Source organism: Halichoerus grypus, chromosome 3, assembly GCF_964656455.1.
Source record: "Halichoerus grypus chromosome 3, mHalGry1.hap1.1, whole genome shotgun sequence".
In the NCBI taxonomy this organism is placed as follows: Eukaryota; Metazoa; Chordata; class Mammalia; order Carnivora; family Phocidae; genus Halichoerus; species Halichoerus grypus.
The window spans coordinates 36,976,313-36,993,315 of record NC_135714.1 but is presented as its reverse complement, the minus strand read 5'-3'; the positions used below and the strand labels follow the sequence as shown (position 1 = coordinate 36,993,315).

The following is a 17,003-nucleotide window of genomic DNA, read 5'->3' as shown; positions in this document are numbered from 1 at the left end:
AAATCCATAAAAGAATCACTTGAGTGTCACATGTGTAATAAAAATAAAGCAGTTACAAAACAATCAGAAAAATAATTTAAATCTTGTTAATGTTACTGTTTGGTAATAATAGCATGTATCTTGTTAAATTACTAGACAGTATGTTTAGAAAGGTAATCAAGATAATTTCATCTACTGCATCTTAAAGATCAACAATTCAGGAGCCAAATTATTTTTTTCATAAAAAATATACTTTAAGAGAAAACACAGTTAATAACTTTAAACTACTATTTCCCTATGTTTTCAATGAAACTTGTTCTACTAGATTCTCCGAGATTTAAAAAAAAAAAAAGATTTGTATGGTCAAATATATTTGGGAAATAGAATCTATATGTTTTAAGTATTCATACAGTTATAGACAATCTCAAAACACAGTTACAAAAACAAGTGGATGTTCTTTGATGTCAGTTCATTACTAGTTGGCTGCAGATGTCCTCCATGTTTTTGTCTTTCAGGGACTCTGGATTAGAGAGTAGTCCCTATCTGAGACATGCTGGGCTGGTGACAGAGTAAAAAGAGGGAGCATAGAAACATATGATGTGTCTTAAACTTCTGTTCATAAATAGCACACATCCACTCAAATTTTTTTCACCAAAACCAGGTCAATAGAATGGGAATCAAAGTCTTCTTAAAGGACTCATAAGTAATTGGAACAATAATACAATGTAATTCACATACTACACTATACCCTCCTCTTTGGTATCTCATGTTTTCTTAATGTTTTCCAGAATTTTGAAGTAAGAAAAGTTAAAGACTTTAAAATCAACTTCCAATTCCAGTAGAAGTATGCTGCCATTTATCAGAAGTTGCCACTGTTTCTAACACATAATTATGATCCTGGATCATTATTATCTGCATACAAGATTAGAATTTCCATAAATAAATAATCCATGTTGCCAATTTAATTCATAAATAATCCATGTTGCCAATTTAATTCATAAATAATCCATGTTGCCAATTTAATTCAGAAGACCTAATTTTTTTTCTTTTCATTAGAGAAAAAAAGTGAAACCCTTTTCTTTTTAAGGAAACCTGAAGTCAGCTAGTCCTACCATGCCTCACTTTACTATGACATTTAATTAACACCCCAAAAACTATTTCCTCTAGAATTTTTCTTGTCCCATAAAGTTTGATTTACGTGCTTCCTTGGTTTTGATGCAATCTCCCCGTTGCTCTCTCTTTCAAAACTTTCTCCTCTGACTGCTTTAGTACTTGTCTCACAATAACAAATAAACATCTATATTTAGGGCACCTGGGTGGCTCAGTCAGTTAAGCATATGCCTTCAATAAGGTCATGATCCCTGGGTCCTGGGATCGAGTTCCGGGTCAGGCTCCCTGCTCAGCGGTGAGCCCCTTTCTCCCTCTGCCCCTCCTCCCCTCCCTCTCCCCCACTGCTTGTGCCCTGCCCTGCTCTTGCTCGCTCTCTCTCTCAAATAAAAATAAAATCTTTGAAAAACAAAACAAAAAAATCTACCTTTAATTTATTGACTGATATCCTTTCTACCTCCTCTTAACTCATCTTACTTGAAGATACTTCTCCTTGATGTTGTCTGTTCACACTTAGTGCTATTCCTACCTGTTAAACAGACAATGTCATGTATCACAAGGGATGGAGGCTGGGAAAATTACCTCCAGACTCATTTGTCAGCAAAGTTCTGGTTTAGAGTCCACTAATGGGAGACATTTATATAAGATTTGGAAGCTAGAAGAGCAGTAAATTGGCGTTCAGATGACTGGATCGTGAGGCATATCCAGGGGAACTGGTGCTTCCTTCTATTAATCTCCTAATTCAGGTCTGCAGGCAGCTAAGATTATTAGTAGTGGTTTCCTCATTTTTTTCCCTGTAATAATTTCTTGAATGAACAGAGTAGCATCCCTGTTTTTGTAAGCCTCTAATTCTCTACATAAAATCCCTTCCTTGAAATATCTAGAGACTTCTGCTTTCTTCCTGGCAGACTGCTGACAGACAAAGCACTACTTCCTTTACAAAACTCCCCTAGTGAGTGTTGTCTTCTTATTCTCTCAAATTCCACTTTCTCCAGAGCCCAGAAGCAGGGGAACTTCAAGATAGTCATTCACTTCCTGGCTCATTTGGACCATGACTGCTCCATCTTCCACCATTCCTCCTCTGTGTCTATTTAACTTCCTATCACTACAATTTACTCATCAAATACCTTGGCTCCTGCCTTAATGTTTTCCTTTTTCCTACAATATCTACCACCATCCTCACTAAACTTAATGACCAGGTGACAGAATTATCTGACTTTTGAGCCTTTAAATTTTCTGGTTTTTCAGAATCCCAATTATTCCATGCACACTCCGTTCTCCCAACTATTGAGATGCATGCTGGACCACCCACCAAGTCTTCTGCTTCTAAAATCTTAAAAGATCTCACTCTGATCAAAACACCCTATCCATCTAGCTTATGCTTCTAGCACCACCTAATTCCATCAAAATTTAACTCTTAAAAAAACATAAAAAAAAATTAGCTGTAAATCAAAGAATTCATGACTTCTCTGGCTAATCCCACGTAATGAACAACAAGTCATCCAGACTACTGGTCAGTCATACAGGCCACTGAAATGTTATAGTCTTCAACATTAACACAGGACAGCAATTTTTTCCTATACTTAGTTTTTGTTTTTGTTTTCCATCTCTTCTCTCTTGCCATTATTAACTTATATACAGTGGCTAAATTGATATATTTTCCCAAACTGACATCTACCAAGCCCTGGCATTTGAATTCCAAAGCTGCCTAACTCCACCATCATTTTTAAGCACAACCTAGGAAATAGTTCCACTTTAGTTACACAGAAATCTGAGAACTCCCAATTCTATATTTCAATTCCAAGTAGATCTCCTGATATTTTGAGCCTGTTTCTGCAGATATGTAGCAGAGGAACTATTTTAAATATCTTTCAACATTAATTTCCTCTCCCACACAGTAAAAGTGATGTTACGGTTAAGGTGTTGTTGCTGTTGTTGTTGTTGTTGTTGTTATTATTATTATTATTATTTCTAGCCTCCCTTGGATTTATTTTAATCAATTATTATTTATTGTGTATCAAGACTATGATTGTGGCAACAATATTTTATAGTAATTATATTACATTAGTAGCAATTCTTTTTTTTTTAAGTTTTTTTTTATTTATTTATTTGTCAGAAAGAGAGAGACAGAGAGAGAGCACAAGCAGGGGGAGAAGCAGGACTCGATCCCAGGACCCTGGGATCATGACCTGAGCTGAAGGCAGCCGCTTAACCAACTGAGCCACCCAGGCATCCTGCAGCAATTCCTTATTGTACAACTCAATAGCAGAAAAATATAAATCAATGAAATATGCCAGTCTTTTGTAGATGAAAGAAAAACACTTTTCTGTTATTCACTAGACTCAAAGAGTGTAGTTTCTTTCCTTACATCAATTTTCAAGTCACAGGAAAAATATGAGGCATCTCTTCACCAGATATCTTCAAAGACCTACTTGCCCAAGTTTCTTTGGTATGAAACCACAAGATATTTCCTCCTGGCCCCATGGGCTTATCTTTTCTATAATTGCTGCGAATTCCTTCTATATAACACGAACTCTCAGTCCTGCAATCTATTTATCTTATATTTCTTTCTAATGAATAATCCACTCCTATATTATTTGCAACTTTTGGCAGAGAGAAATATAAATCCTTAACTATTCTCTTTTATACTATTTTACTTAATATTTGTTATCCTAGTTATTTTTTATATCAGTTTCTTTTCAGGGTACCAAATCTTTTTAATTTTGCATTTTGTTCTTTTCCTGATGTTCTCGTAGTTTTCTTGACAGCTTAAATCAATTGCAACCTTATAGTTTGCAATTAATATGAGAGTCACATCTGAGCAATTTAAATAGAACAAGATAAGAATCATTTGCTGAGAAAATGGCAGATCTAGAAAAGACATCTTTGCTAAGAATTTTACAGTGGTTCCCAGCCACAAGTAGTACTAACTCTCCCTCTCCACCCCATGCTCCACACACAGGGGACATTTGAAAATATATGGATTCATGCTTGGTTACTACTGGGACTGGGGCAGAGAACTACTACTGGCATTTAATGTTTGGAGGACAGGGATGCTAAAGTCCCTAAAATGTTAAAAACAGTCCTGCAAAATTAAAAATTATTTTGCTCAAAATGTCACTGTGAAAGTTAATGACAAATATTCTTAGCAGTGGCCAAAAGAGTTAGGAGATTTAAGCCAATGACTAATAGGAGGAATTGAATAGCTTTACTAGTTCTCTGTGATTAGATCTTGTATAATTTCATTATTTGTTTGAAGTGGGGTGAACTTTTCCAACATCAAACTCTTTTTAGGGCTATATTCAAGCATATTTGTAAAAATTCTTAGAATTCCAAGAATTCTTCCACTTAGGTAAAAAAAAACAACTGGTATTTCTTAAATCCCAGGGCTGTCTACCATTATTGCAAATAATTTATAGTTGGCTATAAATCCATATAACACTAGCCACAATATTATCTCAGTGATCTTTGTCAGCAATTGTTGACCAAACCTCTAACTCTGACACATCTGTGGTTACTAATTTTCAAGTGGTGTTTCATTATTTAAAGCGAGTCAGCATATTCATGGATAATAAAGGTGCCTGAGATAAGACATCCTATCTGACCAAATGAATGCACATGTCAATGAGTGTTTGAACCTGGAACAGATGCCTGGAGACTGCAGTAATGACAAGACAGACAGTTTCTATGACAACCATGTCATTGATCTGTGTAGAAGGGCCCACATTTCAAAGATAATGTTAATTCTGCTTAGGACCAGTAAGTCAATGATATTAACCACATTTTTGTCTCTCTTCAGCTAATTGCTTTGTGGCTTGCATTAATCATAGGTCTGTCAGTAAATATAATTACTTTGCATTAAGACCATAACTTAATTAGAATTTGAGAAGGATTAAAATGCAACAATAGGTTTACAAACCTGTGACTGAGGTCTCTCAAATGGGGACGCTGAGATCAAACCCTGGAAGGGAGTACAGAGAGAATTAATGTCACCCTGAGGGTCTTCTGTCTGAACTCCAGACAGCCAAAGGAGAGTCAATCATGAAGACTCTTCACATTTTTCTCCAGGCTGGATGTTATTAATATTGATAATATGGCAATTTTCTTAACACTTAAGGCTGGAATTTGCATTTAATTAAAAAATATAAAACTGGATAAGGTTGCTCTCTAGTAAGTTTGGGTGCAAACTCTATTTCAAGTGGTAAGAGACTAGTTATGAGTATCAGCCATTCATTTGGGTATTTGGCTTGTTTTTCTTCAATGCCCTTGTAGAAAGATAAGGACAAAAAATCAGCCCCCAAACTCTAATAATTTACGGAACCACCCTAATATCCTCCAGTTACCCTGATTGTTTCCTTCAATATGTAGTTCAATTCCACAGTTTAGAATAAACAAATCTGGTGCGACTTGGTTTATAACCTGTTTAAAGTAGTTCTTTCAGCAATTTGTAATAATAAATGTGTCAAGTTTCTTTAAGCTCTTGCATGTCTTTTCATAAAGTGTTCAGAACCCTTCACTTGTACAGTAACAATAACCCTATAAAAATAAAAACATATGATTTATCTTTTTCACTAATGCTGGGAAACTAATATGAAAAATGCCTATAAAACTTTCTAAAGACTAGTACCCAGAATCAGGAATCTATGATAATGTTGTGGCTGAAGTACAAATATAAATAAAGAAACCATAATCCTTTGGGTTTAGAAGAATCATAGTGGTATCAGGAAGCCCTTGTGGGCCATTTATGGGTAAACACAGGATGAGAGGCGAGAACGTCTCTATACAATGCCTTTTTTGCCTTTCCTCAGGCACTTAGGGACATAATCTGTTCTATCCTCCTAACATCAGTATCACTCTTTAGAATAGGAGCCCTTTTCTTTAACTTTCCTTTTTCTGCTTCCCTCCAGAGGGTCATACTTGTTGCTCAAAGTTGTATTGCTATTTGTCACGAGGAAATAAAAAATAAATATAATAAACATCAAGTACTTCACTCAGCTTGAGAAACATTACTAAATTCTTATAGAAATAAGCCCAAATGAACTGTGTTTTTTTTTTATTATTATTTCCTTGCTGTGATAGTGACAGAAAGTCTTTTCTGATTTCTATGTTCTACTTTTCTTCTTGGGTTAGCAGAAGGAGGGTGTTTCCTACTCCTCCTCCACCATCCTAGTGTTTCTGATCTTGTCCTGAATTTAATACAGAAACTGAAATCAAAACAAGCTTTGATTGTCCCTGTTGCTTCAGTTGGACAATTTTCTTTATGAAGCTTTCAGGCTTGAACACTCATTCCTCTGTGCATATAATTTATATAGCCATATAAATTCGATTTCACAATTTTATGGTAAAATCCAAATTTCAAAATGGTATAACACAAAGTTTGCCTATTGGAAATAGTATCATCATTGTTGCCAAACAATAGAGTTGTCCCATAATATTTTGCATGTTTATTAATTTACCAGCTTTGAGCAGCAAGCCTGGAATTTGTTTATTATCTGAAAAAAAATATTAAGGGGTAGCTAGATTAGGATAGCTCGGAGACTGGGAAGGTCTAAAAGTAAAAACAAAACACATACACACACACACACACACACACACATTGGGGGAGGAGCTTGCTACAGATAGACAGTCATACAGTTAGTTAAGTGGAGTCAATTATTTAGAGGATAAAGCCACAGATAACAAATAAGCATTAATACTGGCTAGTTTCAATACACTGCTAAAGGGCAGATCTAGCAGATGAGTAACAAGGTGCCTAATAAGGTGTCTAAGATGACAAGGTGCCTAAGATGATAACAAAGACCAGGTAAAGAGTACTTAGCACACTCTAACTGCATAGCAAGACTCTAGTTAAAGAATGGGCAATGGAAACAGAACATTTGTTGTATGATGGGTGAGTGATGATAGGGACTGCAAAGTGGGAGAAATCAGATGATCATTCATAGAGAAAATTGGTGAGAATAAAGAAAAGATATAATTTATAAATATCTGGGAAGGCAAAAAATGAGGGGTTGGAAGTATGAAGAAGCAAAAGATTTTAGTTAAAGTACCTCCCCAAAACATATATATTAATTACAAGAAAAAAGGGCAAACTTTATGAAGAAATTAGCAGATGCCAGTTTAACCAAGTGATCAAGGTTCACATTAGCATTGAGACAAATCAGCATCATATGTATAGTACAAAATAACTGGCCTATATCTTCAAAAATGTCAGGAAAAAAAGCAGCACTAAAAAAAATTATACAAGATTAAAGAAGACTAAGGAGATATGACTGATGACTGATGGAAACAATGTATGATCCAGGATTTTCTTTTGTTATAAAGATCATAATTGAGACAACTGGCAAAATCTGAAATACTATTATTTGTCTATGATAATTTCATGGTTTTTATTATTTACCTCAATTATGCAAGATGATGCACATGTTTTTATTAAGAACACACTGAAGATTTAGGGGTCAAGGGCATCATGTATGCAACTTAGTCTCAATTTATACATAAGTAATGTACTTGGAGAGAAAGAGAAAATTGAAGCAAACATGGTAAAATGTTAAAATTTGGGTGATCTGTGTATTAAAAAAATCCTTTGTATTATTATAGAAATTTTTGTGAGTCTGAAAATATGTCATAGTAGAAATTTTAAAAAGGTCTATTTACTAGGCAATTTTTCAAAGCGGGTACTCAGTCATAGGGAAGACAAAGGTTTATTTACCAAAAGTAGGAAGAAAGTCAAGTCTCAAGAACAAAGAGTCTTTTTATTGATAGAAACATAATTAGAATTCATTTAAGCAAACAAAAGCAACAAAAGCTTTGGAGGGATACTGGGAAAAAAAAAAAACAAAAACAAAATCAATGGAAAGGCTGCAGAAACCAGGGATGTTCTGGTAATCTCAGTGCCTAAAGCCAGCAGATGTTTCTCAAACCCTCAGCTTGTCCCTGAGCATTTGTAGCTTATCTAAGACAAATTTCTCCTTTCATTATATGTATCTATCCCAGAGACAGACGCTGATTTACTTGTCATTGGTCATTCGTTGGACCAATAATATTAGATGGGAAGTGATGATTAACAAGCCATGTCACATATCCAACCCTGAGGGTGGTGTGTTGGAGGTATTACTACTGTGCAGTACTGTGATTGGTAGCTCTACCAATCATATTGCTACACTGGGTGAAGGAGCAATTCCCTAAAGGCTAGGAGTGAGGTAAACATTATAGTGTTACAAGTATTATGGTTTCAGTGAGAATTTATTCCAACCCCACATTCAAGAGTGGGACCTAATTTTTCCAACCTAATGCATTAGATAGCATGCCTTGCCAAAAAAAAAAAAAAAAAAAAAATGTGGTAGGATTAACAGGTCCTAAAATCAGAGCCAATATGGTAAAATGGAAATGCTTCTGAGGCTTTGAGGATTCTGGCAATACTCTCCACCACTGAACTTGGACCTCAAAGATTATAACTGAACCTGTGTCTTGCCACCACATCTAGCCCAAGAGTAAAACCAAGGTACTGATGAGAGGTGAGCATGAGAGGAAGAAAAACTGGATCTTGATTATGTTTGATATCAATGAGACCATACTTGAAGCCAATTCTACCCCTAAAGTTTTTACTTGGAAGAGCCAATAAACTTCTTTACTTATATCCATTTGGATTTGGTTTTCTGTCACTTGTATCAGAAATATCCTGATACACACACACACACACACACACACATACACACACACACACACACATCAGTGAAGCATTTTCACCACTATAATTGAAAAACAGGATAAAGCGGTGCCTCCTGGGTGGCTCAGTCGGTTGAGTGTTTCACTCTTGGTTTTGGCTCAGGGTCGTGGAATTGAGACCTGCCTCAGGTTCTTGCTCAGCAGGAGTCTGCTTGGGATTCTTCTCTCCCTCTCCCTTTGCCCCTCTCCCTGCTCATGTGTGCATGCTCTCTCTCTCCCAAATAAATAAATACAATTAAAAAAAGAAAAAGAAAAACTACATCAAGTCAAAATCAAAAGTAAGCTTACCCTAATGGTGAATCAATGTAACTTAATTGTTCTTTAGATCCCCTTGACAGGTCAAGATTGATCTTAGTGTCTAGGGTGGGGCCATTTTCATAAACAAAGAGGAAAAAGCAGAAGAGCTTTAATAACAGGGACTCAAACATGTGATAGCAATTATTTCAACTTGATAACTGAATAACTACTGCATTCCTAAATTTATATGAACCAAATAAACTTATACAGAAGCTTCCCAAGAGATGTATACTTTTCTTAACCTATTAGCACCCATCAATTAGTACAAGAATTCAAATCAGGTCTCAAGAAGTACATTAATTCATAAAGCTCAAAATTTATCTTCCTTTCCATCATCTTAATACCATCCAAACTAATGATTTAAACAGTTACCAGATATTGGTCATTCACTGATTTCAAGGCTTAATAATAAAATCTTTGGGTCACCTAAATATGTAAAGCAAATATTAACAAAACTAAATGAAGAAATAGATAGCAAAACAATAAAAGTAGGGGACTATAATACCCCCTTACATCAATGGATAGATCATAGAGATAGAAAATCAATAAGGAAACATTGGCCTTAAATGACATATTAGGCCACATTGACTTAAAAGATACATACAGAACATTCTATCCAAAAGCAATGAATACACATTCTTTTCAAGTGCACATGGAATACTCTCCAGGATAGATCATATGTTAGGCTACAAAACAACTGTTAACAAATTTAAGATTTAAATCATATCAACATCTTTTCCAACCATAATGATATGAAACTAGAAATCAATAACAAAAAGAAAACTGGAAAATTCAAGAATATGTGGAGATTAAACATCATATAACTGAACAACCAATCAGTCAATAAAGAAATCAAAAGAGAAAAGATACCTTGACACAAATGAAAATACAGTATACTAAAATTTATGGAATGCAACAAAAGCAGTTCTAAGAGGGAAGTTCATAGTGACAAATGCCTACTCTCAGGAAACAAGAAAAATCTCAAACAAACTAACTTACACCTCAAGAAAATACAAAAAGAAGACCAACGCCCAAAGTTAGTAGAAGGAAATAAAGATCAGAACAGAAATGAATGAAATAGGGACTAAAAAGATAATAGAAAAGATAATGAAACCAAGAGCTCATACTTCGAAAAGATATACAAAATTAACAAACTTTTAGCTAGACTTACCAAAAAGAAAAAGAGAAAATTCAAAATCTGAAAGAGGAGACTTACAACTGATACCACAGAAACACGAAGGATTATGAGACTACTATGAACAATTATATGCCAACAAATTGAGCAATCTAGAAGAAATAAATTTCTAAAAACATAAAACCCTTTAAGACCAAACATGAAGGAATAGAAAATCTAACAGATCAATTACCAGTAAAGAGATTGGATCTTAATGAAAAACTTCCCAACAAACAAAAGCCCAGAACCAAAAGGCTCCACTGGTAAATTCTACCAAACATTCAAAGACAAATTAACACTACACTTCCTTCTTAAACTCTTCCAAGCAAATAGAAAAGAAGGAAACACTTCCAAACTTATTTTATAAGGCTAGCATTACCTTGATACCAAAACCAGACAAGGACACTACAAGAAAAGAAAATTATGGGCCAATATCCTTGATGAACATAGATGCAAAAATCTTCAACAAAATATTCACAAATCTAATTCAATGATACATTAAGAGGACCATACACCATGATCAAGTGGGATTTTTTCCTGGCATGCAAGGATGGTTTAACATGCATAAATCAAACCAACATGATATACCACATTAACAAAATGAAAAATAAAAATTGCATGATCATCTTAAGAAATAAAAAAAAAGTACCAGACAAAATTCAACATCTGTTCATGATAAAGAAAAACTCTCAACAAAGTGTGCATAGAGGGAATATATTTCAACATAATAAAGACAAGTTCACAGCTAACATCATACTCAATATCAAAAAGCTGAAAGCTTTTTCTCAAATTCAGGAATAAGACAAGGACACCCATACTCACCATTTTTATTCAACATAGTACTGCAAATCCCAGCCAGAGCAATTAGGCAAGAAAAAGAAACAAATATCCAAATGGGAAAGGAAAAATTAGATCTGTCTCTATTTGCAGATGATGTGATACTATATATAAAAATAATAATAAAGACTCCACCAAAGAAACTGTTAGAATACATGAATTCAGTAAAGCTGCAGAATACAAAAGCAATATACAGAAATCTGTTGCATTTTTAAACACTAACGACAAATTATCAAGAAGATAAACTTAAAAAAAAATCTCACTTACAGTTGCATCAAAAGAATAAAATATCTAGGAATAAATTTAACCAAAGAAGTAAAAAACTTGATACACTGAAAACTATGACACTGATCAAAAAAAATCAAGATGACACAAATAAATCGAACGATAATCCATGCTTATGGACTGGAAGAATATTGTTAAAATGTTCATACTACCCAAGGCAATCTACAGATTCAATGCAATCCCTATCAAAAATCCCAATGGCATTTTTCATAGAAATACAACAAACAATCCTAAAATTTGTTTGGAACCATGAAGGACCCTGAATAGCCAGTGCAATCTTGAGGAAGAGGAACACAGCTGGAGGCATCATACGTCCTGATTTCAAATAGTAATCAAATTCAATAGTAATCAAAACAGTATGGTATCAGCACAAAAACAGACACATAGATCAATAGAACAGAATAGACAGCCTAAAAATAAGCCTACACATATACGGTCAATTATTTATGACAAAAGGGGCCAAGAATATATGATGGAGAAAGGACAGTCTCTTCAATATATGCTGCTGGGAAAACTAGACTGCCACATGCAAAAGAGTGAAACTGGACCACTATCTTGCACCATCCACAAAAATTAACTCAAAATGGATTGAAGACTTGAAAATAAGACATGAGCTTTTTTGCAACAGGTTCACCACCAGAACACAGGTGTCACAAAAACCACCACTCAACCTAAACCAAAATGGGAAAGGAAAAGACTCACATCAACATCGTCATCATTGGACATGTAGATTCAGGCAAGTCTACCACTACTGGTCATCTGATCTACAAATGCGGTGGGATGGACAAAAGAACTATCAAAAAATTTGAGAAGGAGGCTGCTGAGATGGGAAAGGGCTCCTTCAAGTACGCTGGGTCTTAGATAAACTGAAAGCTGAATGTGAACATGGTATCACCACTGATAACTCCCTGTGGAAATTCGAGACCAGCAAGTATTATGTGACCATCACTGATGCCCCAGGACACAGAGACTTTATCAAAAACATGATTGCAGGCACATCTCAGGCTGACTGTGCTGTCCTGATTGTTGCTGCTGGTGTTGGTGAATTTGAACCAGGTATCTCCAAGAATGGGCAGACCCATAAGCATGCCCTTCTGGCTTACACACTGGATGTAAAACAACTAATTGTTGGTGTTAACAAAATGGATTCCACTGAGCCACCCTACAGCCAGAAGAGATACGAGGACATCATTAAGGAAGTCAGCACCTACATTAAGAAAATTGGCTACAACACCAACACAGTAGCATTTGTGCCAATTTCTGGTTGGAATGGTGACAACATGCTGGAGCCAAGTGCTAACATGCCTTGGTTCAAGGGATGGAAAGTCACCCATAAAGATGGCAATGCCAGTGGAACCACACTGCTTAAAGCTCTGGATTGCATTCTGCCACCAACTCGTCCAACTGACAAGCCCTTGCGTCTGCCTCTCCAGGACATCTACAAAATTGGTGGTATTGGTACTGTCCCTGTGGGCCAAGTGGAGACTGGTGTTCTTAAACCTAGCATGGTGGTCACCTTTGCTCCAGTCAATGTTACAAGTGAGGTAAAGTCTGTTGAAATGCACCATGAAGCTTTGAGTGAGGCTCTTCCTGGGGACAATGTGGGCTTCAATGTCAAGAACGTATCTGTCAAAGATGTTCGTCATGGCAATGTGGCTTGTGACAACAAAAATGACCCACCAATGGAAGCAGCTGGCTTCACGGCTCAGGTGATTATCCTGAACCATCCAGGCCAAATCAGTGCTGGATATGCACCTGTGCTGGATTGTCACACAACTCACATTGCTTGCAAGTATGCTGAGCTGAAGGAGAAGATAGATCGTTGTTCTGGAAAAAAGCTAGAAGATGGTCCCAAGTTCTTGAAATCTGGTGATGCTGCCATTGTTGATATGGTTCCTGGCAAGCCTATGTGTGTTGAGAGCTTCTCTGACTATCCTCCTCTGGGCTATTTTGCTGCTCCTGATATGAGACAGACGGTTGCTGTGGGTGTCATCAAAGCAGTGGACAAGAAGACAGCTGGAGGTGGCAAGGTCACCAAGTCTGCCCAGAAAGCTCAGAAGGCTAAATGAATATTATCCCCAGTACCAGCCACCCCAGTCTTAATCAGTGGTGGAAGAACGGTCTCAGAACTGTTTGTGTCAATTGGCCATTTAAGTTTAATAGTAAAAGACTGGTTAATGATAACAATGCATCGTAAAACCTTCAGAAGAAACGGAGAATGTTTTGTGGACCATTTGTTTTTTTGTGTGTGTGTGGCAGTTTTAAGTTATTAGTGTTTTTTTTTTTTAAGATTTATTTATTTATTTTGACAGAGAGAGAGGGAACACAAGCAGGGGGAGTGGGAGAGGGAGAAGCAGGCTTCCCACCGAGCAGGAAGCCCGACGCGGGGCTCGATCCCAGGACCCTGGGATCATGACCTGAGCCGAAGGCAGATGCTTAACGACTGAGCCACCCAGGTGCCCCTTAAGTTATTAGTTTTTAAAATCAGTACTTTTTAATGGAAACAACTTGACCAAAAATCTGTCACAGAATTTTGAGACCCATAAAAACAAAAGTTTAATGAGAAAAAAAAAAAGAAAAGATGTGAAACTATAAACCTCTTAGAAGAAAACATAGTCAGTAAGCTCCTTGACGTAGATCTTGGCAATAAATTTTTGGATTTCACATCAAAAGCAAAGACAACAAAAGCAAAAACAAACAAGTGGGACTACATCAAACCAAAGTCTCTGCACAGTACAGGAAATCATCAACAAAATGAAAAGGCAACCAATGGAATGAAATCATTACAGATCATACATCTGATAAAGGGCAAATATCCAAAATACATTAAAAAAAAAAACCTCATACAACTCAATAGCAAAAATAAAATGACTAAAAAATGGGCAGAAAAACTGAATAGACATTTTTCCAAAGAAGATCTATATGGCAAATAGGCACATGAAAAGATGCTCAGCATCACTAATCATCGGAAATGCAAAACAAAACCACAAAAAGGTTATCACCTCATACCTGTTAGAATGGCTATTATCAAAAACAGAAAAAATAATAAGTGTTGGTTAGGATGTGGAGAAAAAGAAACCCTTGTGCAATGTTGGTGGGAATGTCAATTGGTCTAGGTGCTATAGAAAACCGTATAGAATTTCCTCAAAAATTAAAAATTGAATAGATGATTCAGAAATTCTAATTATGGGTATTTATCCAAAGAGAATGAAAACACTAACTTGAAAATATATATGCATCCCCATGTTCATTGCAGCTTTATTTATAATCATGAATACATGAAAACAGTGTAAACATCCATTGACAATGAGTGGATAAAAAAAATGTGACACACACACACAGAAATAGTATTCAGTCATCAAAAAGAATGAAATTTTACCATTTGTGACAACATGGGTGGACTTTGAGGGTATTAAGTGAAATAAGACAGAAAAATATAAGTATCATATGATCTCACTTATATGTGGAATCTAAAACAAACAAACAAAAAAACACAAAACAAAAAAATAAGCTCAGAGATACAGAGAACAGATTGGTGGTTGCCAGAGGTGGGGTGGAGAGTGAGCAAAATGGGTGAAGGGAGTCAAAAGGTACAAACTTCCAATTATAAAATAAATGTCATGGGATGTAATATACAGCACAGAGACTATTATTAGTAGTGTATTGCATATCTGAAAGTTGCTAAGACAGTAAATCCTAAAATTTCTCATCACATCACAAAAAAAATCTGTAACTATGTATGGTAATAGATATTAACTAGACTTATGGTAGCGATCATCTCACACTATATACAAATACCAAATCATTATGCTGTACACTTAAAACTAATATATGTTAATTATACTTCAATAAGAAAGATCTGAAGACTGACATTTTTTAACAGATTTTTTTTTTTTAAGATTTTATTTATTTATGTATTAGAGAGCGAGAGAGAGAGAAACAGCATGAGAGGGGAGAAGGTCAGAGGGAGAAGCAGGCTCGCTGCTGAGCTGGGAGCCCGATGTGGGACTCGATCCCGGGACTCCAGGATCATGACCTGAGCCGAAGGCAGTCGCTTAACCAACTGAGCCACCCAGGCGCCCCAAGACTGACATTTTTAAAATAATAAAAAACTTACATTTCTTTTTTTTTTTTTAAAGATTTTTTATTTATTTATTTGACAGAGAGAGACACACCTAGAGAGGGAACACAAGCAGCGGGAGTGGGAGAGGGAGAAGTGGGCTTCCCGCCGAGCAGGGAGCCCGATGCGGGGCTGGAGCCCGATGCGGGGCTCGATCCCAGGACCCTGGGATCATGACCTGAGCCGAAGGCAGTCGCTTAACGACTGAGCCACCCAGGCGCCCCAAAAACTTACTACATTTCTTGAAGTTGGTTGCTTAATATCTCTATTTCTACTTGTATCTGCAAATGATGTTAATTATACTTTCCTACCTCCCATAAGAGCTATGATAATTACTGTTGGTAAAGCACTTAGGTTTCCATGGATAAGGGAGATGGTGTAAGGGCAATGTATTATCATCATTATTATTGCCCTGGACAGCTGCTCATTAAGGACTGCATTTGAGAAAAATCCATGAAAGTTTAAATTGATATGAGACAGAAGTTGGTCAACCTTAGCCATATTTACTGCCAAGTTTAAGTCCAAAGAGAAAAACTTCTCTCTAATTAGATCATGTCAAGTGTCATCACAAAAAGGAATATAATAGTTTTAAAGTGTTTCAACAATTCAGCATTCATTCATTTAACAATTATTCAATATCTGTTATGTTCCGGGTTCTCAACATACAGAAAAGCAAAAAAAAAAAAAAAAAAAAAAAAAAAATGCCTTTGTAGAACTTACATTCTAGGGTTTAAAATTTGCTACGTCACTATTTCTAATGCCACCTTTTAGAATGCATCCCAAACCATTTGTATTTTTTTTTTTTCCTTCTCTGGGAAAATATGTCCTAAATATTTGTTTTTCTACATAATGAATTTCTGCCCATTATGTAAAACTCATGTTTGCATGCTAATTTTCCCCCTAAATGCATTGGATCTTTCCAATTGTTCCAGGCATGTAACACAGTACTGAACACATACTATGCTCATAAATAATTCCCTAATTAAACATGTAATACCTATTAATATTTCTTTCATTTACTAACTGGTAAATGGAGACTCATATAATTCAGTGGGTGTTTAGAAATGATTCCCAGACACATACATCTAATTTGTTACATGGCTGAGAAAGACCAGGTTTAACAAAAGGGTCAAATTTAGAAAAAAATATATTTTCTGGCTCTGCTCCTTTACTGTCCACCTGTTATTACAGAATTTCCAGTTTTAAGCAAGTCATTTCCTGCCAAAATCACTCCAGTCATCCTGCGGTGTATTTTCTGGATATCATGACCATGTCAATTAGCAACCACAGGGCATCCAAGAATTATTTCTTCTACTCTCGCCCTTTTTAATACTGTCAGCTGCTGAGGCCCCACTGTCTCCAAAGCTACATGAAGACATTTCATCTCTTCCTAAGTTGAGCTATTTTTTTTTTTCCCCTAAGTGCTGCTTCTGCTGGGCAGCTCCGTAGCTACATACTCTGGAGACTGGCAACAACAAG

General features: G+C 36.0%; 1 pseudogene; it reads left to right on the top strand.

The window, feature by feature from the left end:
• Positions 1–12,065: 12,065 nt before the first annotated feature.
• On the top strand, positions 12,066–13,984 carry LOC118529751 (elongation factor 1-alpha 1 pseudogene; annotated as a pseudogene).
• The last annotated feature ends 3,019 nt before the right edge of the window (positions 13,985–17,003 follow it).